This window comes from Myodes glareolus, chromosome 24 (assembly GCF_982192425.1).
Source record: "Myodes glareolus chromosome 24, mMyoGla1.1, whole genome shotgun sequence".
NCBI lineage: Eukaryota > Metazoa > Chordata > Mammalia > Rodentia > Cricetidae > Myodes > Myodes glareolus.
Window position 1 is genome coordinate 7,146,731 of NC_142049.1, and position 23,828 is coordinate 7,170,558.

At 42.2% G+C, this 23,828-nt stretch overlaps 1 long non-coding RNA gene across 4 annotated transcripts in view; it reads right to left on the reverse strand.

The window, feature by feature from the left end:
• Positions 1 to 298: 298 nt before the first annotated feature.
• Positions 299 to 23,828, reverse strand: part of LOC125400980 (uncharacterized) — a 32,080-nt gene continuing 8,550 nt past the window's right edge. For 3 of the 4 annotated variants that reach the window (XR_007232165.3, XR_007232167.3, XR_014999592.2), the window contains exons 2-3: positions 21,712 to 21,773; positions 18,024 to 18,742 (exon numbers count right to left, since the gene is read on the reverse strand). This is a non-coding gene — a long non-coding RNA (uncharacterized LOC125400980). Of the gene's footprint in view, positions 2,561 to 18,023; positions 18,743 to 21,711; positions 21,774 to 23,828 lie in introns of those variants that run through there. The other variant, XR_015736260.1, reaches the window with a different exon arrangement.

The following is a 23,828-nucleotide window of genomic DNA, read 5'->3' on the forward strand; positions in this document are numbered from 1 at the left end:
TACTGGGTGCCCACTAAGCACTAGGTACTCTACTTTCTATGAGTTATCTTAACATCGCAAGACCATCTGCAATGAAATTATTTATATCTTATAGTAAGAAATGACCTAACGAGGTAGAGTATTGGTCTTATTTTGTTGTGTTAAGGGGATAAGTAATTTGCTGCTGTACATACAAATGGTAACTGCAAAAGCCGGAACTCTGAATTCACGTGTCTGAGCTAGTTAGCTGTGCGCTCCCCAATGGGAAGAAGCCATTTTCCTCACTCACCACAAGGGCCGAATGCCTTGTTCTTCATCATTGCGGTCAGCTCCATTCCTTCATTTTTATTTCTCCCTTCATTTCAAAATGCTTTATTGATCTTCATAAAACTCAGGAGGAGAAATCACGGACTAATCATTGCTACCTCCGCCCTCCGACACCCCTCTCACACACTTGTCTTCCATCAAATAGTCTCCGCTCGGGGAATCTCAAGGATTCAAGGGAATCCTTCCCTTGAGGAGCGAGTCCTGCAACTAACTCATCTCTGTCAGTAAGATTTTCCTCCTCTGCTTGTCTCCGTCTTTGGTTTAACGTTTGGCCCTTCTTTCTCGGTGCTTTAGATCACGCTGCCTAGCGTGCCCAGGCTCTCAGCGGGGTTTTGCCAGCTGCTGCGTTCCTTCACATCACGGTCACGGTAAAGTTCTTGCTAACATCTGGGAGACGCCTGTCGCGGTGGATACTGGGACACCTGAGCCTAGCTGAGCTCTCAATGGATGGTGAGGAAGCACGTGGGGGAGAAGACGTGTGAGCATGAGTTGAGACTCGCTTAGTCAGCAAGCGTTAGACTCCGTTTGGCTCGGACATTCCCCTTAGTTGCCCTCCCAATAGCAGCTGAAGCATTTGCTGTTCGGCTTGGCGGGTTTCTATCGGGGGTTCAATGCCAAGCTCTATAATTGGTGCCCAGAGTCAAAGAAATTGATGGAATGTGCTGTGCCATTGTAAAAGAAGGCAGCATGGGAAAAGGCGTGCTTTGGGACGTAAAACAAAAAACCCCTCCAGCTTGCACCGTTGGCTCACTTTGAAGCACAGCTATATGGGTTTGCTAAGTTTTTAAAGTCCTAATTTTCATTTTACTTATTGTGAACTAGGGCAATACAGCTACCATTGGGATTTCTGTAAGAATTAAAGACAACAGCCAGGCACGCAGAGGCCACTCCATTCAAGAGAGGTAGAAGTTCCAAGTCAAAATCAAAATCTCATTTTAACCTAAGCACGTGTCTCGAGCCGGCTCGTCCTTTCCTGTTTTTTAAAACATCATTTTTTATTTACTCCGCGGAAATTTCACGCAAGGCGCCACAATTCCACCCTTTTCCCAGTCCCTCCATGTCTGCCCTTCACCCTTGCAGTGTTCCATCCAAAAGAAAATTTAAAAATGAAGATATTAATTAAAAACAAAGCAAAACAAGCCGACGTCGGTCCGCCATCTTCCCTGCCTCTCCACCACCTCCTCATTCACCTGCGGCGCTGGGAGCTGTGGTGTAGCACACAGGAGGCCCTTTTGTCCAAACAGCTTTGCTTGCAACTGTTCATTGCCATGAGTTGGCGTTCTAGTTCAAGGCCTCTGGCTTCTGGGACACCATCATCACTTCCCAAAACTCTTCTTGGATATCCTGCTGTTACCCCAGCCATGGAGATCCTTCGGCTTTGATTCCACAGGACCAGTCTCTTCATGCGCTCCAGCAGTTCATAGATGGGGTAGAATGGGCCAACTTAAAGCACTGGATGTGGGTGGTAGCTGAGTTGGTCAGTCCAGGCCTGCCCTAGGACCACGCCTTCTCAGTCTAGGGGCAGAGCCAGGTCTCCTATGACCACAATATTAGAGTCAACTTTCTCATGACCACGGTCCCCAGGAACAGCCCAGGCCAGGGTGTTACCATGGTTCCGGGTGGCAGCCAGGCTACTCAGATTTGCATGGCTCTAGCAATAGAGTGGCCCTCGGGAACCAATCTGGCCTCAGTGGTGACCCATACCCTGGGCATCCGCACAGCCTTCCATGTTAACAGGAACCATGGACATCAGCACAGACCCTGGCTGCAGTAGGGCAACGTAGGCCACCCAGATCTGCATGGCCCTGGTGGAGACATGGCCCTCGAACACCAGCATGGCCCCACACCCACGGCTCCAACATGGGTGGCAGCCCAGACACAAGGAATCCATGCGACCTTTGGTGGCTGGCAACCTGGGCCACCTTGTCGTTTTTCCTCTTAATTCCCACTTTGCTGTGCTGCAAACCATCAGCGCATTCTCAAGCTCTAGTTCAGCAGCACCGCACCATCCCGCAGTTTCCCAGCTGCCTGGAAAGCAGAGCCGAGCCTTAGCTTTCACATTGACAGCAACATTGATTTTGCCTTCCGGCGCTCACTTGGCTGTGAATGCTACGAACTCAGCCTTGGCATGCTGAAATAAGGAAGGATGCTGATCTGTTTTCCGCTCTTGCAGTCTCTGTACAAATGCGGACAGTTTCTCATCAGAGTCGTCTGCACAGGTACTGGGGACAATAGCTTCATGTACAAACAAAACCTAAATGGAACAAAAGATCTAGTTAACATATATTTCAAGTTTCTGCATGCAAGCGTGATCAGTCAAAGGGGCACTGTTTGTCTCTTAGATGATTGAAATCTATTCATTTAACAAATACGTATTGAAAATCTACAGTTTACAAGGCCTTGTGCGTGCTGGGAGGCACTGGTTCAGCGAGGCAGTCCTAGGGTCACTGGAACAAACCCTCATTCTCCCATAGCTTCCACTGTGCTGTGAAATACAATAAACAGACATGTACACAAAGAAAAGAAATTCAGAGAATGGCTTCAGTAGAGAACACAGAGCTCCGTAATAGTGACTAGAGAGAGTATTTGGTTTACTTTATATTTATTTTTTATCTTGCAAATAAAATCCACAGCTAATGTTTTAGAAGTCTAATGAGTAGGGAAAGGAGAGGAAGGCTCCCCCGAGAAGCTCCTGTGATGTGAACTTGGGGCGACAGCCCTGAGAAGCCGAGGACAATCATATCGGGCAGAGGGAGCAGCAGTCCAAGGTCCTGGGGCAAAGGAGCCTGGGTGGAAAAGGAGAACAATGTGCTTGAGCCCAGGTGAATAAAGACGTCAGACAGGAAGTGAGACTGAAGGGACAGATGAGCGCAGGTCGTGTGAAGTTTCACTGCGTATGGCAGAATTGGTTCTAATTACAGTGAGAGCCTATGGTCAGAGTTGGATTAAACAAGGAAGAGATATGGACTTGGTGTGTGTGTGTGTGCACTTATCCACAGAGATGTGTGCATGCTCGTGTTTGTGTGAGGGCAGGTGTGTGTAGACCAGAGGTCAGCCTCAGAAGGTACCTTCTTTGTATTCCTGGGACTAGGTCTCTTAGAGGGAGCTGGGGCTCCCCAGTCAGGCTAGGCTTGGCTGTCTAGACAGTCCCAGGGACTGTTTGTCTCTGCTCTCCCAGCTCTGGAGATCATAGACATATGCTGCACACAGCTTTTCTAGGTCCTGGGCACTGGACTCGGGTTCTTACGCTTGCACGACAAGCACTTTGCCATCTTTTCAGACTCCCCATTTATGTCTTCAGAAGATGGTGGCTGAGCTGGCGAGCTGACTTGGAGTTGGTAAAGGTGCTTTACTAACCCCCAAACCTGATGACCTGAGTTCATTCTCTGGGAACCACAGTGTGGCACATGTAATGCCCTCCCCCAAACACAACTAAGTGAATAAATGTAGTTTCAGGAGGTGATACAGGGTCTTGCTCTGTAGACTAGGCTGGCCTTAAACTCAGAGATTTGTCTATCTCTGCCTTCTGACTACTAGGATTAAAGGTGTATGTCACTATGATTGTCACCAAATGCAAAAAAAAAAAAAGAGAGAGAGAGAGAGAGACATCTTTTGTATGGAGCATGGAAGCATATGAAAACTGGTGTTTGCTGAGGTTCATGTGAGTGACAATGGCTTTGGAGACTGTGATGGTGATGGTGAAATTTTGGAGGGGCTGATGGTCCATTGAGTTTGGGGAATGAAGCAAACAGGAAGCCAGAATGAGCAGTATGTTTTAATGAGAGTGTCTGTGGGTAAGTGGCGCCATTTACTAAGCTAGGAAAGGCAGGATTAAGACTTGTTTAAGAGGGTTGGTACCTACTCTAGTCATGGTAATCATAATAAACTCATGAGATGCCCACGTGGGAACATGTAACAAGTCCAGTTGCCTGTCTATTTCAGGACCCTTCTATTCTCTCTCATGCTTACAGCTCAGTTGTGGGCTAAATTAGGGGTCTGTCAGAAAAGGAAGCAGACATGTTTGCCAGCAGAGATGCCTTTGTAATCATGTGTGATGTTTCCAGAGAGCTAAATTCTTGACTTAGGAGACCATGGCAGGCATTCCCTGGACATCTATATTACACATTACGATGTGTCTAGACACTTGTGGCTTACAGAGGAAGTCATTTCTCAGAACAGTTAACATTTGTCTACAAAATACTTGCAGCTACCTATTTCTGTCTGTAGTTCCACTTGGCATGTAGACAGAAAGTGGCTTAATATGCAAAGCTGACAATCTAGGTCAAAAATGTTTCTCAGATATAGACACATTTCAGATACGAATACATGGATTTCTAGCCTTTGGGTGGAGACTACCTTTTAAAAACTTGATTCAGCAAGACTGCAAATGCATAAAATTATAGCATGTGTGGCGAAGAGGGTTTCTGCTTGAAAAAATGGCATTCCCTTCTCGTCTCCAGCATTCTTACTTTATGTATTTGGTTCCCCAAAAGACATTTTCAGCTAAAAAAAACTATAAATGAAAAGAATTAAATATAAATGAAATTCATTAAAACAAATTTTGATATATGTAAAATAATTGTTTTCATATTAGTGTGGCCAGGACATTTAGACAACAAAACATTCGACAGAAGGACTTGACAGAAAGTGTACTCATAAAAGGATTATTAAATATTCACTTAAAATTTGTAGTTAAAGTATTAGAAACTTGACACAGTAATGCATGTCTATAATGCAGCATTCTAAAAGTGAAGGCAGGAGAATTGAGAGTTTGAGTTTACCCTGAACTGGGCTACTCCGGGCTAACATCAGATACATAGTGAGACCTGTCGGAGTGAACAAGGAAATTAAAGCCTAAATCTCATAGAGGATTAAATAAAATATGAGCTTGAGGCTGGGTGTGGTGGCTCATGCCCATAATCTCATCACTCAGGAAGCTGAGACAGGAAAACCATGTGTTCCAGGCTAGCCTGGATTACATAGCAAATACAAGGTCAGTCTTATATTTAAATAGTAAGACCAGTCTTCAATCGCGTCAGACATGGTGGTATGTGCCTTTAATCCCAGAACTCACAGGCAGAGGCAGGTAGGTCTCTATAAATTCTTCTAGGCTAGCCTAGTCTACAAAATGGATTCCAGGTTAGACAAGGCTACATAGTGATACTGTCTCAAAACAAATAAAACAGAAAAAGAGAAAAAAAAATAGTTGTAAGGAAAAAACAATCCTTTAGAGTTTGGATTGGAACTTTGAGGAAGTAATTCGCTGGCTATAGTCAAACTGTGTGTCCCATTTATTCTCTGTTAATTTTTTTTCCTTTCTACTTTGAAAACAGGCTTAATTAGATTTACGTTATTTTTTGAGGCAAGGTCTCACTATTTATCCTTGGCTGGTTTTGAACTCACTGTGTAGTCAAGGCTGGCCTCAAACTCACAGAGATCTGCCTGTCTCTGCCTCCCGAGTGCTGGGATCAAATGCCTGTGCCACCGCACTGCCTCCCTTTATTTCTCTTGTATAAAAAAAAAAAAGCCCTGTGGTGGCCACAGCTGACGCCTGCCTCTTGTGTACGGCGGAGACCCCGGTGTAGGTTTAACAAGATGGTCTGTGAATTCCTGATAGGGATATTTGGTGACAAGTCTTTGTCCATAGGTCAGAGATTGGGTAGCTGGAGGTCTTGGAGTTGGCACCAAAGGTGACCTTAATGGAGATGCCCGTGGTGGTGGTGGTGCCCTGGATGAAGTATAGCTATCATCCGTAGCAGCCATTAATAGCTTTTGGAGCTCTGATGTTGAGACCAGGCCAGTGTCCCTGCAGGTGGGGAAGGAGCTCCTCACACAGAACTATAGAGACTTGTCACTTCTATGGAACAATGTGGGGCTTGCTGATCTTGTTCCGCCAGTAGCATCTCTGCATAGAGACAATAGAGATTGTCTTAGGGTTTCGGTTGCTGTGAAGAGATACCATAACCATGGCAACTCTTATTAAGAAAACATTTAATTGAGGCGACAGCTTACAGTTTCAGAGGTTTAATCCATAATCATCATGGCAGGGAGCATGGTGGAGTGCAGGCAGACGTGGCGAAGAAGCAGCTGAGAGTCCTATGTCCTGCAGGCACAGGAAATCCACTGAGTGACTTCAGTGGACTGGAAATCCACACTGAGCAGATGCTTAAACGAGAGTCCTCAAAGCCTGCCCCACAGTGACACACTTCCTTCAACAAGGTCACACCTCCCAATAGTGCCACTCCCTAAGAGTTTATGGGCCAACTACCTTCACACCACCACAGAGATGTTGATCAAGATGATGGCACTCAGTTGGCAGGGGCTACCTGAGCCATTCAGACCCCCACGCGTATTGTAATCCTCAGGTCAACAATGCCATGATCTGGGGTCTTCAGTCAGCGTGAATCAGGTTCCGAACCATCATGACAACCAAAACTTCAGTCTTCGCGTTGCTGATCAGGCAGCCCACCTCGGGGACATGGGTCACTTCCTGAATCCAGCTTTGCTTTCGGCGCCTCTGCCTGGCCCAGACAAACACTGCTGTAACTTTTGGTCTGCCCGCTGTACTGATCTACGTCACCTGCCCTTTGGTGTCTTCTCGAGGAAGTTTTATTATTTGAACCAAAATAAAGCTCGTCTCAACAAAGTAATGCCTACCTTGACACTAGAAGAGAAATTAACTATAATTTTCAACTATCTCTTTGGTCTTCCCTGGAATTTTTTTCATGTTTTTTTGTTTTTAAACAAAAAACAAAAAAACAGACCAACTTTAATCCCAGCACTCAGGAGACAGACACTGTAGGATCTCTGTGAATTTGAAGCCACCCTGTTCTACAGAGTGACAGGACAGGAGCTACATACAGAAATCCTGTCTTGAAAAGCAAACAAACAAACACCAACTACAAAAACAAAAACAAAACAAAACAAAACAAAAATAAATTTTCTCCCAGTGGCTTGGACTGACCAGCTACCACCCGGCCCCACATCCTGGGCCTTGGGTTGCTCCACCCTAACTTCTACCCCATTTATGACCTAAAAACCAAACACTCAAATACATGAGCCTATGAGGGTCATCCTCATCCAAACCACCAAATACACTAATAAAAAATGTATTTTAATCAGTTAATTTATTATTATTATTTTAATTTTGGGGGTTTCGAGACAGGGTCTCAAAACTATTTCGCTCTGGCTGTCCTGGAACGCATGGTGTAGATCAAGCTGAATAAATAGATTTTAATTTATTAAAGAACCCCACAACCAGCAATAATAACTGCCTGAGCACAGACTGCGGAGTCATGTGACTCATGTACCAGTTATTCAAACATTCAGACTTTGATTCCCAGAGACGGCAGGTCTCTCTATTTTGAAAGGTTTAGAAGAACAAAAAACTTGGGAGCCCAGTAAACGACAGGTCAAGTGTTCAGGTAAAAATGTCATGTTGCATGTTTTCAGTATCTAGGAATGGAAAACTATTGTTTTTTTTTTTTTTAAAGTTTTTTCTTTTTCTTGTCTTTGTGTAGTCCTGGTTGTTTGGAACTCTCCATAGACCAGGCTGGCCTTGAACTCAGAGGTGCACCTGCTCTGCCTCCCGAGTGCTGGGATTAAACTGCTGGGCTGAAAAGAGTTTCGTGTATCACTGTTTAAAAAGTGTTCCTCTGGCTGAGCCTCAGACATGAGACCTAGGGGTTGAAGGAAGTTGATTTTTGATAAACATTCCTTGTGATTTATGTAATCACAAAGTTGTGAGAACATCAGTGCTGCTACATTCTGTAGGTAAACTCAAATGGCATGTCTTATTTTTATAATTTAATTTTAATATGCATAGGTTCATTATGCTCTAAGTCAAATCAGTTGTGCTGATTAGTTCTTTGTTTATTTGTCTGTTTTTTTTTTTGTCAGTTTGAGACAAGCTATGGTTGCCTGGGAAGAAGGAACCTTAATTGTGAAAATACCTCTATTAGATTGGCCTGTAGGCAAGTCTGTAGGGCATTTTCCTAATTAATGATTGCTATAGGAGAGCCCAGCCCAGTGTGAGCAGTAATGGGTATCTGTTCCTGGGCTGTCTAAGAAATCAGGCTGAGCAAGTTATGTCTGGATGGAAGTCAGGAAGCGACCTTCCTTTGGGACCTCTGCTTCAGTTCCTGTCTCCAGGTTCCTGCCCTGTCTGAGTTTCTGTCCCGGCTTCTCTTCGTGAGGTCTGTAAACTGTAAAGTGAAATAAACCTTTTCCTTCCTGAGTTGTTTTTGTTCATAGTCTTTATCATAGTAACAGAAGCTTAAGGCACCAGCCAAATATTTTATCTGAAATATATACTGGTAATTTTTTCTGTAGGTTTTATTAAAAAAAAAGTCAAACTTAATTCTAATTGGTGAATACGAACTCTTTTAGAGCTTAACAATTTTAGTATCAGTAGAATAAGGGTAAATATTGTAAAATACTTTAGTAATGGACAGTGCTACATACATGTTTATTATAATAATTATTAGCCATAATAATTACAGTAATCGTGGTATACACCTACAAGATCTGGCTTGTGTGTTACCTAGCACGCTGCATTTTATTATACTGCTAGAGAATTTTTCTAAGCTTTATGGAAACAAATTTTGAATATTATAAATAAAAAAGCACAAAAAGATTCTTCTTTTACAGTATTTTTTATTGATTTTTATTGAGCTCTACACTTTTCTCTGCTCCCCTCCCTGCCTCTCCCCTTCCCCCTTCCACCCTCCCCAAGGTCCCCATGCTCCCAATTTACTAAGGAGATCCTGTCTTTTTCTACTTCACATGTAGATCAGTTCTATGTAAGTCTCTCTTAGTGTCCTCATTGATGTCTAGGTTCTCTGGGATTGTGAGAAAAAAAACCATTCTTTCTTGCTTGAATTCAAATTGTAACTTCTTTTCTCAGATGGAGTTAACAGATGTTTTAGGTTATATTTTATGTTCTCAGGTGTCTTCGTGTTTCTCAGGTATCCAGACGTGTATTTAATGTTTCATTTGAAGACGACAGTGTGAATGGTGATAACTTACTTTGTGCAGAGTGTGTGGTAGGGACTTGGAGGCGGGAGGAAAAGAAGAGAGTGTAAGAAGGGTTAGACAGATCTTCTCGGAGGAATGACCGCTTACCATGAGACATTTACCCAGCTCGTACAAGGAAGCCTCGACTGTATTAGTGGCTGGCACACAGTTAACTTTGAGTTCACTTGTTTTCGGCTTTGCCTCTGAGCGTTGTGGTCAGCTGGAAGTGTGGCAATAGTGGGTGATGAAGAGCCAACCAAGTCAAGTGTGGTGGCTTGTGAGGCCTCTGATCCCAGCAGTGAAGAGGCTGAGGCAGGAGGATCACCTCAAGGTTGAGGGTAGCCTGGGTTACATAGTGAGTTCCAGATAGCCTGGGCTACAGAGGGATACCTTGTCTCAACAAACAAACAAACAACTTAGAGCCAGGGAGTCCTTGGTTCCTGGTCCACAGTTATGACACGCGATGAGTTGTTTCCAAACTGCCTATGACTTTATCTGTACGCCTGTCTCATGGCAGTGCAACCCAACACACTGTTCATCACAGATTCATCCACTGCGGTCAGTTTATTCAGGCAGGAGACACTGTTTAGTGTCTAGGTTATACCATCATGTACTTTTTTTTTCTTTTTCCTTTTTTGGGTGGGGCTGGTTTCAAGACAGGGTTTCTCTGTGTAACCCTGGCTGTCCTGGAACTCTCTCTGTAGAACAGGCTGACTTTGAAATCAGAGATCCACCTGCCTCCGTCTCCTGAGTGCTCAGATGGAAGATGTGCACCGCCATGCTTGGCTATCATTGTGTATTTCTTTTTGTGAAGCCTTTGCATTGGTTTTGTTTCCTAGCAGCTGGCACCTTCTACTCGTGCATATAATAGAGTTCCTAAGATAAGACAGTATGTTAAACTGGGTATCATGGGACAAGCCTTTAATTCCAGCACTCTGGAGACGGAAACGGGTGGAATTCTGCGAGTTCGAGGTCAGCCTGGGCTATAACAGCAAGACTGTATCTCAAACAAACACCTCCTCCCCAAAGCCTAGACATGGAGAGTACTTGAGTGTTGGTGGAATTGATGGACACAGTAAGTGATATATTACCTGGGCGACTGCACTATAGGACCTCACTGGTCACTGCTCCTCTTCATCTGACACTCTAGCTTAAAAAGCTTGATCTTTAGTGTGTTCTGGGAAGGGCTGAAATTGCCAGCCAACTAAATGTGTCTTAATAATGATTAATTGCATTTACAATATATTTTTTTATTTTATATTTACAAAATTTATTTTTCTCTCCTTCTAGGAAAAGTTTGAAACAAAAAGTCATGCCTCTCTTTTGACTGTATGCAGAAGCTGTAAAACTGTCATGCATCTGCTTATGTTTTACTGAAATTATTCCGGTCTCGCTTTTTAATAGTTATTTTTATGTGTGCCTGGATGTATGTATGTGCACCGTGAGCATGTTTGGTGCCCAGAGAGGCCAGCAGAGGATCCCAGATCTCCTGGAACAGTAGTTAGAGATGTTTGTGAGCCGCCGTGTGGGTGATGGAAAATGTGACCTCTGCAGTCGTGGGAAGCTGCTGCCTAAGTCAGTTCCAATCGGACAACAAATCCTGGTGAGGCTATGGGGAAAAAAGGAACCTATGACCCCTGTGGGTTGGAGTACAGATTAACAGTTGGGAGATTTCTCTAAATATTAAAACAGAACCAACCATATGACCTAGCTATGTCATTGCTTGGCATATATCAGAGAACTGCATACCCAAACCAAAGAGATATTTGTATTCTCATGTTTATTGTGCTTTATTCACTATAGCAAAGAATTGGAATCAACCAACAGATGAATGGATAATGAAAATTGGCATATATATGTGTGTGTGTGTGTATACATACATACATACATACATAGAATGTATATTAAACAAGGTCACACAATCTCAGAGAGAAAAATGCAAATTATCCCTCATATATGGAATCTAGCCAATAATGTATGTAAATCAATGTACATATGGATACAGCATAGAATGTAGAAAAGAGAACAAGAAAAGCTAAATACAAGGACATGAGGAGAGACCGGACACAAGCCATGAAATAATATGTAAAGCTAACTGTTTGTCTAACTCTGTCATACATCTTCCATTTTTGGTGGTGTATGAACACATAAAACGTTTTCGATGGTGAAAGTTAAAATCAAATGAGAAGGTTTATAGCTTCCATTTTGAATGGTTACTCCAACTGGATAGAAGTTTATTGAGATATAAAGAGTTTGAGTCTGGTTAAATTTGGTGTTTGATTTTATTCGTAAGTTTTTTATAATATACCTTATTTTCATAAAATAAAAGTATGTTTTTAGGTAGTGGGAATTAAAAAAAACTTTTCAATTTATCTTAAACCTTATTTTAAAAGAAAATCACACACTGAATACGGTGACACATGCCTTTAATTCCCAGTGCTTGGAAGGCAGAGGTAGGTGGATTTCTGTGAGTCTGAGGCCATCTTAATTTACACAGTGAATTCCAGGACAGGCATGGTTATATATACAGACCCTGTCTCACACCCATCCCTGCCCCCACCAAATAAGATCACACACCAAAATTAACCACACCCAAACCCCAAAGACTGTACAACTCAACGAATGTCTATACAGTTAGAGTAGCTATTCAAAAAGCCAGTGGGCAATTTTATGATTTACCTGGGTGGTAGTTTCTTAAGGATAAAGATGGTGTCCATTATTTTTCTTTGTAGAATTTTCAATTCATGATTTCTTAGTGACCTAAGTCTTTCAAAGGATTGATTTTAAAAATCTTCACAAGGATGTTCTTTAATATAAGAATAGAATCCCCTATGTTACTCAGAGGCCTTCAAGAAATAAGGACACGTGCCTGTACACCCCAAAGACTTAAATGACATCAATTATGTTCAGGATATACTGAGAAAGAATTCTCACTATGAAGTTTTCAAACTTTTTTGTATTCCTTCTTTCCTTCCTGGTTTTGTTTTATTTTTCAAGACAGGGTTTTTCTGTGTAACAGCCCAAACTGTCCTGAAACTAGCTCTGTAGAGCAGGCTGGCCTTGAACTCAGAAGATCTACCTGCCTCTGCCTCCCAAGTGCTGGGCTAAAGGCGTGCACCAGCACTGCCCGGCTGTCAAACGTTTTTCCTATAAGAGACATTGTGAGGTGACCAGCAATTCACCGGCTTGGACTCTCGGAACTGACTAGGAGTCCTGGTTTTGCAATAGTCTCACTGCAGTCAGGGTCTTGTCTTCTACTACACTTGGGTCATGGTCTGATGCCTAAAACTTGACTCACAGTTTGTACTCAGCTGATGTTTATCTAACCAGTTCCTAATCTGAGGCAGTTTGCAATCTTTCTGGACTTCATCTTTTCCCTTATAAAACAGAGTAGTTCTCTTCTGACATTTCTAGCTCCAACACTCTGATTATATGATCTATGTATCCTGAAGCCAGCTTCTCTGAGCAATCTGTCTTGTCTGGGTCACTGAGAAATGGCATAACATTCTTGCTTCATCGTAAGGAGTGTCTTCATTTCTGAGTCATTCTTACTGAAAGCACTCCAGAAGAGTCTGCAGCAGCGTCTTAGTGGAGAACAAATTGGAGAATTACCCCTTCAGTAATTTTACAGAATTCTCTACTCTATAAAAGCTGCCCAAGAATTTCATGTAGTTTCTTTTTGCTAAAGCTTTTTTTTAAAAAAATGTATAGGTGTTTTGCCTGCATGCATGTCTGTAAACTATATGTGTGCCTGATGCCCAAGGAGGCCAGGAAAAGGTATCAGATCTTCTGGAACCTGAGTTATGGAAATGGAGTTGTGAGCTACCATGTGGGTGCTAAGAACTGAACCCAGGTTCTCTGCAAAAGCAGCCAGTGCTCTTAACCACTGAGCAATCTTTCCAGCCCTCCTGTAGTTTCTTAATGGTATCTTTCACCTCAAGGAATCTGTTACCAGTCTGTTTAGATGGACTGTGCTACATATCAACAGATTTGTTTGCTTGATAAGAAGTCAGATGACTTTGTGCTGCGGGAGTATCTTACGCTGCTTCAGCCAATAGCCGCTGAAATACCAGCCCACTGGGGCGTGGTATATTTCTCTTTTAAAAAGAGCTACAGCTCTCGGCTCGGCCCTCTTGGTTCTGGCGCTTGGTCCCGGCTCCTGCTCCTGGCTCCTGCTCTTGGCTCCTGCTCCCGGCTCCTGCTCCAGCGACTAGGCTCCCTTCCTGACAGTTTATGGTGTATGTAAGTTTTACCCCCCAAAATAAATAATCCCTTAAAACATAACTGGTGTGGGATTGATTCGCCGTTAACTTTGTAAATCTTTTATGGACTAGAAGGCCTATAAATTCTTCGGAGGCCAAGACATCTGTCCATCTGTCACATACTGTCTTAGTTTGGTTACTATTGCTGTGATGAAACACCATGACCAAAGTAATTTGGGGGATGAAAAGGTTAGTTTGGTTTTCATTTCCACATCACTGTTCATCACTGAAGGAAATCAGGACGGGAACTCGAACAGGGAAGAAGGCTGGAGGCAGGAGTGGATGCAGGAGCCTGGAGGCAGGAGCAGATGCAGAGGCCATGGAGTGCTGCTCACGAACTTGTCTGCAGCCTGATCTTATGGAGGAATTTCCCCAGTTGAGGATCTCTTCTCTCCGGTGACTCTAGCTTGTGTCATGCTGACATAAAACTAGCCAGCACACATACTATACTATATATATATAGTATAGTATATACTATATATACTATAGCTTTTCTTTACCCCTTCATAATTGAAAGAACTTTGCTTGAAGAATGATAAAAAGACTAGAATAATGACATCAACTGAAAAAGTTAAAAATGGCGAGCATTTGAGGTTTGTCCTAAGAGGCCTCAGGGGCTGTGGGAAATGAGTCTAGTGAGGCAGAGCACTAACTAGACACAAGTTTGACTTCTTCTCCAAATTCAATCATTTCAACCGATAACAAGTGCACCTTTGTTCTTACATGCTAAACTTACCGAGTAATATCATTGTTAAAAACATCTGCTCCTATCAATCTGATCAAACTACTTTGTTATAAAAATGTTGAAGATATTAAGTGATTTGCTCTTGCTCCCAAGATATCTGAAAGATATCTGTAACTGGCTTCTATCTTTCAAAATGCGATTTTCGGGACGGGGGTGGGGGGTAACTAGTAGACTTGAAGGTTTAGGTGAGAAGCCTTGAAGTAACAGAATGCTTAACTTTCCACATTTACAAAACACCAGTGAGTACTTGCAAGTTTATCTCCACAGCTGAGTTGTAAGGAAGACAGTTGAGAATTTATTATAGGGAGGGGCTGACACTGGGCAAGGGCAATTGGTAGATACAAAGTCACGATGATTTGAGTAGAAATGGCTTCTATAGATTCGTATGTTTGGATACTTGGTCCCTAGTTATCACCAACTGTTTGGGAAGGATTAGAAGGTGTGACCTTCTTGTTAGAGAAGGTTGTCACTGGGTTAGGGTGGGCTGAGATTTCAAAGGACTGTGATGCCCAGCATGCTTCTCTCTGCCTCTAAATTGTGGACCAGAATGTGAACCCTTTAGCTGTTCCTTTACTCCACCCTCATGGACTCTAACCCTCCAAAACCATAAGCAAAAGTAAATGCTTTCTTTTATTAATTGCTGTGACTATCAAATTTTTTCATAACAATAGGAAAATAACTATTATAGAAGCAGGTACCAGGGTTGGGCTATTATTGTGATAGGCTCGACCGTGTGCTTTATTTTATACAAATGTGAAAGAATTTGAGACTTCGGACTAGAAATATGGTTGAATTCTCTAGTAGAGTTTAATGGGCCATCCTAGTAAGGGCTTAGAAGACAGTAGTGCTAAGAGCTATGTAGACTGGAGGGCCAGCTCAAGACATTTCAGAGGGAAACAATATTAGCAGCTGGGTTAGAGACCATTCCTGATATTTTGGTATAGAATGTGTTACTCTTTGCCCTTGTCTTAATAATCTGCCTGAGACTAAATGGAAAAGTCATAGACTAATCTTTGGCAGAGATTTCAAGACATCCTGATATTGACCCTGTCTTGTGGTTATTAGTAATCACTCTTATGCAGGTCTATAATGAAAAGGCAAGGGGGGAATACAAAATACACAGTTTAAAAGGACAAGGAACATCAGGAAATTTAATATTGGAGTCAAGGCTTGTACTGAAACAGCTGAGAAGATTAAAAAGAGGCTGATCATAAAAGGAATAAAGGGAGGGTGACCTCAGGGCGAGATCCCACCCAGAGAAACTTACAACTTGAGACAGAGACCAAAGAGTTTCTGCTCCTAAAAAGCAACAACAAATCAAAATTGCCATGAGTATGATTCAAGGACGCCAGGGCACCTCTAAATTTGTAGTTAAATTTGGCAGTGCTGTTCATTCGGTTCTGGCTTTAAGAGTCATGAAGGATAACAGAATAGAGATGTTGTTGAATATTTTTCCATGGTTAAGGAGAACCACACAGGCCGGGTATGTGGTAGTGGACTCCCTGCATGGAGGTCCTGAGAGGCCTTTGTGTGAAGTTGTGAATGCGAAGCCTATGTTGCATTGGAGACCCCAAGATGTTAGAGGTTCCAGAGCCAAAATGAGCTGCATAGAAGGAGTGGAACCAGCCCAAGAGAAAGAAGTGTGTTGTGGGCAGCAAAGCAGGAAGGACAGAGCCATCTAAACTCTTTGATATCAGACATGAAACTACATCATTTCTCTGCTGCATTTTGGTCTTGCTTTGATCCAGTATTTCTTCACGCTGTGGTCCCCATTTCTCCATTTTGGAATAGTAATGTATATTCTGTGCCATTGTATGTTGGAAGTATGTGATTTACTTTTTGATTTTGCAGGTTACAATTAACAAATTGCCTTGAGTCTCAGACTCTGAGACTGAATTTTTAAACGCTTGAGATTATGAAAGACTATGGAACTTTGGAGGTTGGATTAAATTCACTTTGCATTATGATATGGCCATGAGCCTATAGGGGCCAGGTAGTGGAATGTGTTGGTTTGAATGAGATTGGTCACCATAAGCTCATGTGTTTGATTGAATACTTGGTCCCCAGTGATGGAATACTTTGGGAAGGATTAGAGCCCTTGTTGAAGGAGGTATGTCACTGGTGGTGGGCTTTGAGGTTTTAAAAGGTTTGTGTGATTCCCAGTGCTTGCTCTCTCTCTCTGTCTCATAGCTGTGGATTGAGATATAAGCTCTCAGATGTTCCTTTGCTTGGTAATCATGGATTTTAACTCTCTGAAACTGTAAGACAGTTAAATATTTCCTTTTATACGTTGCCTTGGTCATGGTGTTTTTCATAGCAATAGAAATTAACCCTGACAAAGGCTATAGCTTTACTATTTAGACTACACTTCAAGTATTCTGGCCTTAACCTAATACTTTGTGTATTACAATATACTTCAGATTGAGGACAAATGACAAAATACACATGTCAACATGTCTCGGCACCCAAGGACATGATCTGGCAATCGTGTGCTCTTCCCCCGAGTCATTCCTGCTCACTGACTAATGTGCTTGTTCCACAGTGAACATTTCTGCACACTCTTTCATGTGCTATTTCAGCAATATCAATTTGCTAATTGTGAAGACAAAATTATTAAGTTAGATCATAAAAAAGCCTGCCTTTTGGACTTATCAGTTTTGTTCCTAATGCTGGTTTAAAATCTTTTGGTATGCCTTATAAGATTTTACTTAGCCAAAATTTTTAATGTGTAAGAAAGCTTAAATATAAGCTTTGACTTATGTTAAGATAATGTAGCTTTAGTCAGTTCAATAAATTAACCAGTTTACAATCTGAGGTTGAAAGTTACATTTGTTTTGTTGACCTCCTTGGTACTCTAGGAAAGCGCCCTAGGCTCCTTGTAAAATGCGCAATTACTGAACTCTGTGAAATATAGCGAAATTGTTTAACCCAATTTAATAAAGAAGAATCCAAATTGATTAATTAGACTGTTTTAGAAGAACATAAGCATAGCATTTGAGAAATTATTACTAGACTAAGACAAACTCACAATGTTCTAATTTTCAAAGAAACTGTCTAGATATCTTTGGCTTCTAGAGGCATCTAGAATTAGGACAAATAGGCCTAAGTGGAAAAGGAAGATGATTATGGAGGTAAGTTTAGATCTTTCTCCCTCTTTTAAGGCAGGATTTCTCTGTAGCTTTGGAGCCTGTTCTGGAACTTGCTCTGCAGACCAGGCTGGCCTTGAACTCACAGAGATCCACCTGCCTCTGCCTCCCCGAGTGCTGGAGTTAAAGGTGTGCACCACTACCACCCGACCAGATCTTCCTCTTTAGTTTACCCCAGAGAACAATCCATGGAAATCCTAATGGAGCCTTCTGCCCCTTGGGAATAGGTATACAGTAAGAAAGACAGAAAACCATAAATCTTGTTTCTATGTGTGCATGTTTACGTATATGCAAGTGCATGAGTGTATGTAGGCTCGTGGATGACAAACTTGGTGGTGTTCCTCCGATGCAGTTCACCTTGTTTATTTGACAGGGCCTGTCATTGGCCTGGAGCTCACTACAATGTTAGTCTAGCTGACCAGTAAACCCAGGACTCTGCCTGGCTCCACCAAGCCCAGCTTTTTTTAAAGTAGGTACTGAGAATCTAAGTTAGGTCCTTGTGCTTGTTGATAGAACTATCGCTCCAGCCCCAGTAACCATGTCTTAAGATGTAAATTCATTTCTCTTTAATATAAATAGAGTAAGTATGGTAGTTTAGGGTCGGGTGACAGTTCTCACCAAAGACACAGACTTTGCCACACCCAGTTTGTAGCGTTTACCTGGTTTTCTAAGGTCACTGTTGGTACTGCAGTCACCATCAGGTAACACCTGATTCAGCTTGGCAACCATTCACCACAGTTCAAGAGAACTGGTTTCTTCCCAGTCCAAACGGAAGACAGAGATGCACCAAGTGTGACTACGACACATTGCTATAATTGTTCTACTTTGTTGTGGACTTGTAGGCCGAGGTGCTTGGTGGGCTGAGGAGAAAATTGTTTGATCCTAGTCACTGAAACCAGCCTAGGCAACATGAAGGCCTTGTCTCAGGGGGGTTGTCTCCGAGGGGCCAGGGAGACAGTGTGGCTGAAGGGCTTGCTGTGCCAGCACGAAGTCCCGAGTGCAATGGAGTACGCCTGCAGGAACCTCAGCACTGGAGACATGCAGGCAGAAGTCCCGAGTTCAATGGAGTACGCCTGCAGGAACCTCAGCACTGGAGACATGCAGGCAGAAGTCCCGAGTTCAATGGAGTACGCCTGCAGGAACCTCAGCACTGGAGACATGCAGGCAGAAGTCCCGAGTTCAATGGAGTACGCCTGCAGGAATGTCAGCACTGGGACCTGCTGGCCAGCTAATCGAGCCAAACTGGTAAGCTCCACAGTCACTGGGGACTAAAGAACGACACTGGATGATTCCAAGCAGTGCTTTTGTGTTAAAATTTCCGAGCAGTGCTTTTGTATTAAAATTTTAAACATGTTCTCATACACTGTATACGAGTAATTCTCAGCTCCTCTCTAAAACGTGTGTTAAAGGCTGTACCATGAATTCTAGCAGAATATCTTCAACCAAACATGTTCTTTACAAACATACAGTAACAGTTAAACTCATACTTGCTTATTATTACAGTTGTTAGTATTTCAGACCATCTTCCTGTTTTGTTCTCTCAAAAGCATAGCCTTTACTAAATCAATTGACTTAATTTGACTTGCTATATTTGGCAACATTTTTTGGGTTCACATTTTTTTCTCATGCAAGGTCTTCATTTTTCATTCCCACAGAATCAGGACAAACTGTACACCCCCTGCAGTGACCAGGGAAGATCTGGCTAAATGTCAACTATGTTAATTGGTATAGAGAAAACAATGACCTTATTTTTATCTGATTAAAAATCCCTACAAGCATTCCTTTATATACTAAAGCCATATCAGTTACAAAGTGACTTAATTATAAGTTTGGCAGATGTGCCCTTCCTGTCCCTCCTTTACTGTAGCATAAAGATATATTACTATGTCTTGGCAACTTCCAGAATCTCAAATTTTAGTTCTATTTTCGGAAGTTTAGAATTTGGTATTCAAAGCTTTTTCTTGATTATCAGTTAGAATACAAATGTGCTTGTTTAGAATGATATATTTAAACAACTGATTTATTGAATAACATATAGAACCTTATTTAAAAGACAGCTGGGAGATCACTGAGAGGCTGGGAGGTGGCTCAGTGTGTTAGGTGCTTGTTGCCCGAGCATGAGAACCTGAGTTCAGGTCCCAAGCACCCATGTGAAAGCTAGGTGCGACAGCCTGTGTCTTTAATCCCTGTGCTGGGGGATGGAGACAGGCTGAGTCCAGGGGCTTGCTGGTGAGCCAGTATAGCCAAAAGGTAAAACTCCAGGTTCAGTGAGAGACCCTATCTCAAAAACTAAGGTGCAAAGTGGTAACAGAGAATACACATCAACCTCTGGCCTTGACACCCACACATTACACACGCACACAGACCAGTCTGAGACACTTTATTCTACTGGTAAAAAGTCTACATCTTTTTTAAAAAATTCCAGGACGAGCAGGTTATATAATATAATTGCTTCAGTTAATTGGGGTGTAGGAGGTGTAGGTGTAAAAGAGTAAAAGGTAATGAACTTTGATAAATTCATCTGAGCAATGGGAAGGTATCAGGAAAGACTTCGTTTTTACTGGAGCAGCTGCTAGCTTCAGGGCCTGTGCATTGTTGTATGCTGTCTCTTTAAGGTAGGGATTTCCCAAGACTACTCTGCCTTTGGCTTGTTCTCAGTTAACCTGCATAATTTCATGACTTCCCTACTCATACATACGCTTGCCTCGTCTGATACATTAGTATCTTTCTACATGAGGATCCTTGGGTATTTTAGAGAGTTAGCTCATTTGAATGCCTCATGAGCAACTAAAAATCAATATGCAAAGACTTCCAATGTCCATTCCAGCTTGGACATACACTTCTTAGAAATTACCACTTTATTGTAACAGGTCAAATGCTGAATAAATGAAAAAATCACCAAATAAATAAAAGTTGAACAAATGAAAATATCAACAAGGTATTATGGATCAGTTAAACAGTGAAGTCAGAGGGCAAAGCAAATAAGAATCTGAACAGAAGAAGCGGAATCAACAGAATGAATGTACACTAGGAGATTATTAGATTGGCTTATACGGTATAGTCTGGGTAGTCCAGCCATGGCTGTCCTCACACTGGAGAGGCTGTGACTCTGACAGCCGCCAGTCCATGAGGTTGGCTGTCTCAGCAGTCCCAGTCTGGCACTGAAGGCCTGGGGATTTCTAGAGTGCATCTATGTTCTGGTATCAGTGAAATGCTGTATTAGCCGCAGCAGCAGGTAGACAGGCTGAGCACAGAGGATTTTCAGAGCAGGGATACTCTCTTGTGCTGTAAGAAGACTCAGATTATCGTGTATCTCTCAGAACCTATAGAATGTGCAGTACCCAGAGTGGAGCCTAGTGGAAACTCTGTGTTAGGTAACAATGATGTGACACGCTTTGTCAAAATGCAACTCTGCAGCCTATGGTGTCACAGTGGGGGAGGGTGTGCAAGTTTGGGGACGCTTTCCCCCCACATAGGAAACCAGTGCTCTATACTCAAACTTTCGGTGAACCTAAATGTCAACACAGTGTACTTAGGGTGGGGGGTAGGAGTGGGGAACCAAGGAGTTGGAGGATAGGTATAATCTTAATATGTTTCACTTAATCAAGAAAATTTAAAATTGTTAGACAGGGTCATGGTGGTTCACACCTGTAGTCCCAGCACTTGAGAAGCACAGATAAGGGGTATTGTTAGGAGTTTCAGCCAGCCTGGCGTACAGTCTTAACTAACTAAAATAAGTACATAAAGTTTTGATAGTTAAGCTTGCATGCCACGGAAGATACAACTGATCTATTTTTGCCAATTATTAATGTATGCTTCATTTCTTACTCTTCAGTTAACCTTCTCTGCAGTCTAGAAGAAATACCATAATTTTCTGATCCGTGATCAATCCAGACTTGCTCATTTGATAAGCTACACTTGTACATCCTTTTCATGATAGTCATCCTGACTCCATCAAGTACCAGGCATTCTTGTTCTTTTGGCTGGATGTTCATTTGTAACATTGGCTGTGAAGCAGTGTTCATAACTGAGAAGCATGTATCTGATTACATATAGCATTACCTGCCTAGACAATAACATACAAGACCTTTAAAGGCATTTCAAAGCTATAACCCTGGAATTTTTTTGTTAAAAAAGACAATAAAACTATGTGTTATAAACTATTTAGACCTTTCCTAGAGAATCAAGTATCTTGTTTTTTCTTTTTAAAATCTTTGTAGTCGTAATTTAACCTTACCAGAGTCTGAAGAGTTAGCCCCATGCCTGGTCAGTGTTGAGGTTATGGTCTCAGGAACAATCCTAAGTAAAGGAAAACGGGGCCCATTAGCAAAGAAGGGGATACAATAGCCAAGATGATAAAGACACAAGACCAAGAGGAGAAGCATGCAGAGAAGAATATGATCCTTAGTGGGGTCTTGTTCCAGTGTTCTTAGATGGGAAGATCCTTCGAATCTTCAGTTGTCAGCTGTTCCTATTGCACGGCTACCTATTTATACCATCTGGAGTTCTCAACATGCCTTATAAAAACCTTCATAACCTGGCAATATCCCTGGGGTCACCTCCTAAGCTTCTATTTCTTCTTTACTCTCTCTGGCCACACTGGCCTTCTATTATGTAAACAAGTTCAACTTGTTCTTGGCTAAGTCATTTTATTATTCCCTTTATATAAAATGATCTTTCCTTCTCTTCCCTCCAAATTCTCTTCCTCTTTTCTCTCACTTTTGCTCCTTCAGTTTTTGAGACATGAACTCATTCTTTAGAGTAATATGGCCTCAAACTCATGGCAATCTTCCTGCTTTTGCCTAGTTGGTGGGATCAGAAGCTTGAGCCACCACAGTGGGAGCTCAAGCCAAGGCTCGTCCCCTGAGAAAAGCTTCAGATTAAAGTTCTAGTCCTACATTTGTCTTTTTAAAAACAGTGTATATTTGTTGGACAAAGTAGTGGGTTCCACTGATCCTTCACACACACACTTTGATCACACTCCCTGCTTCTCATCCTCACATACATGGATCGTACTCTGCTTCCTTCTTTGCCTTTGTTTCCTATGTGATGGCCATTTGACTGGGAGGACATGGAACCTCACTGATCCATGATGGTTAAGAATGTTAACATATTTATTGGCAATTTGTACTTCTTTTGAGAACCATGTATTAAATTCATTTGCCTATTTATTGATTGTGATTTCCTAGTGTTTAACTTTTTGAATTCCTTCTGTCGTACAGATATTAATTCCACATCTGATGTATAGTTGACAGAGATTTCCCCCCTTTCTCTTAGCAATCTCTTTACTCTATTAATCAATGTATTTGCTATGCAGATTTTTAACTGGATATAATCCCACTGTTGACCTTGCTATTATATTTGGGGCTACGAAAGCACTTTTCAGAAAGCCCTTGCCTATAGATACTTAACATGTATTAGTTACTCATTTTCTTGTCCTGATAAAATAGCTGACAGAAGCAAATTAAGGGAAGAAGGGCTTATTTGGGGTTGTAGTTCAAGGATTCAGTCTATCCTTGCAGGAGTGTGATGGCAACAGGAACTTGAGGCTGCTAGTCACATTGTATCCACAGTCAGAAGTAGAGTGATGAACATGCCCCTCCCCACTTTATTTTTCCAGAAAGAGTTTCTCTGTGTAACAGTCCTAGCTGTCCTGGAACTCATTCTGTAGACTAGGCTGGCCTCACACTCACAAAGATCTACCTGCCTCTGCCTCCCAAGAGTAGGGATTAAAGGTGTGTGCCACCACTGCCCAGCTCACATTCTCTTTTTGATTCGGTCAGAGATCCCAGGGCATGGAACCTGGCTCACATTTAGGGTAATCTTCCCCACTTCAATGAACCTGCCCTAGAAAATACTCACAGACATGTCAAGAGAATTGTTTTTGTGGTTGCAGTAGTTTGAATGCAATTGGGCCCCCATAGGGAGTGGCACTATTAGGAGGTGTGGCTTTGTTGGAGTATTTATGACCTTGTTGAAGGAAGTGTGTCATTGTGGGGACCGGCTTTCAGGTTTCCTATGCTCAGGATACTACCTAGTGTCTCAGTCAACTTCTTGCTTTCAGACCAAGATGTAGCCAGCACCATGCTTCCTATCATGATGATAAAGAACTGAACCTCTGAAATTGTAAGCCTCCACCTCAGTTAAATGTTTTCCTTTATAAGAGTTGTCATGGTCATGGTGTCTCTTCATAGCAATAGAATCATTAAGTAAGACAGCGGTGATTCTAAATCATGTCAAGTTGACAATCAAGATTAAGTATCACAACTGGGAAAAAGCCTAAACAGGGAAGACCTCTACAATATAAACCTTTAAAGCAATGACAAACAAAATTGAAGACACTAGAAGATAGAA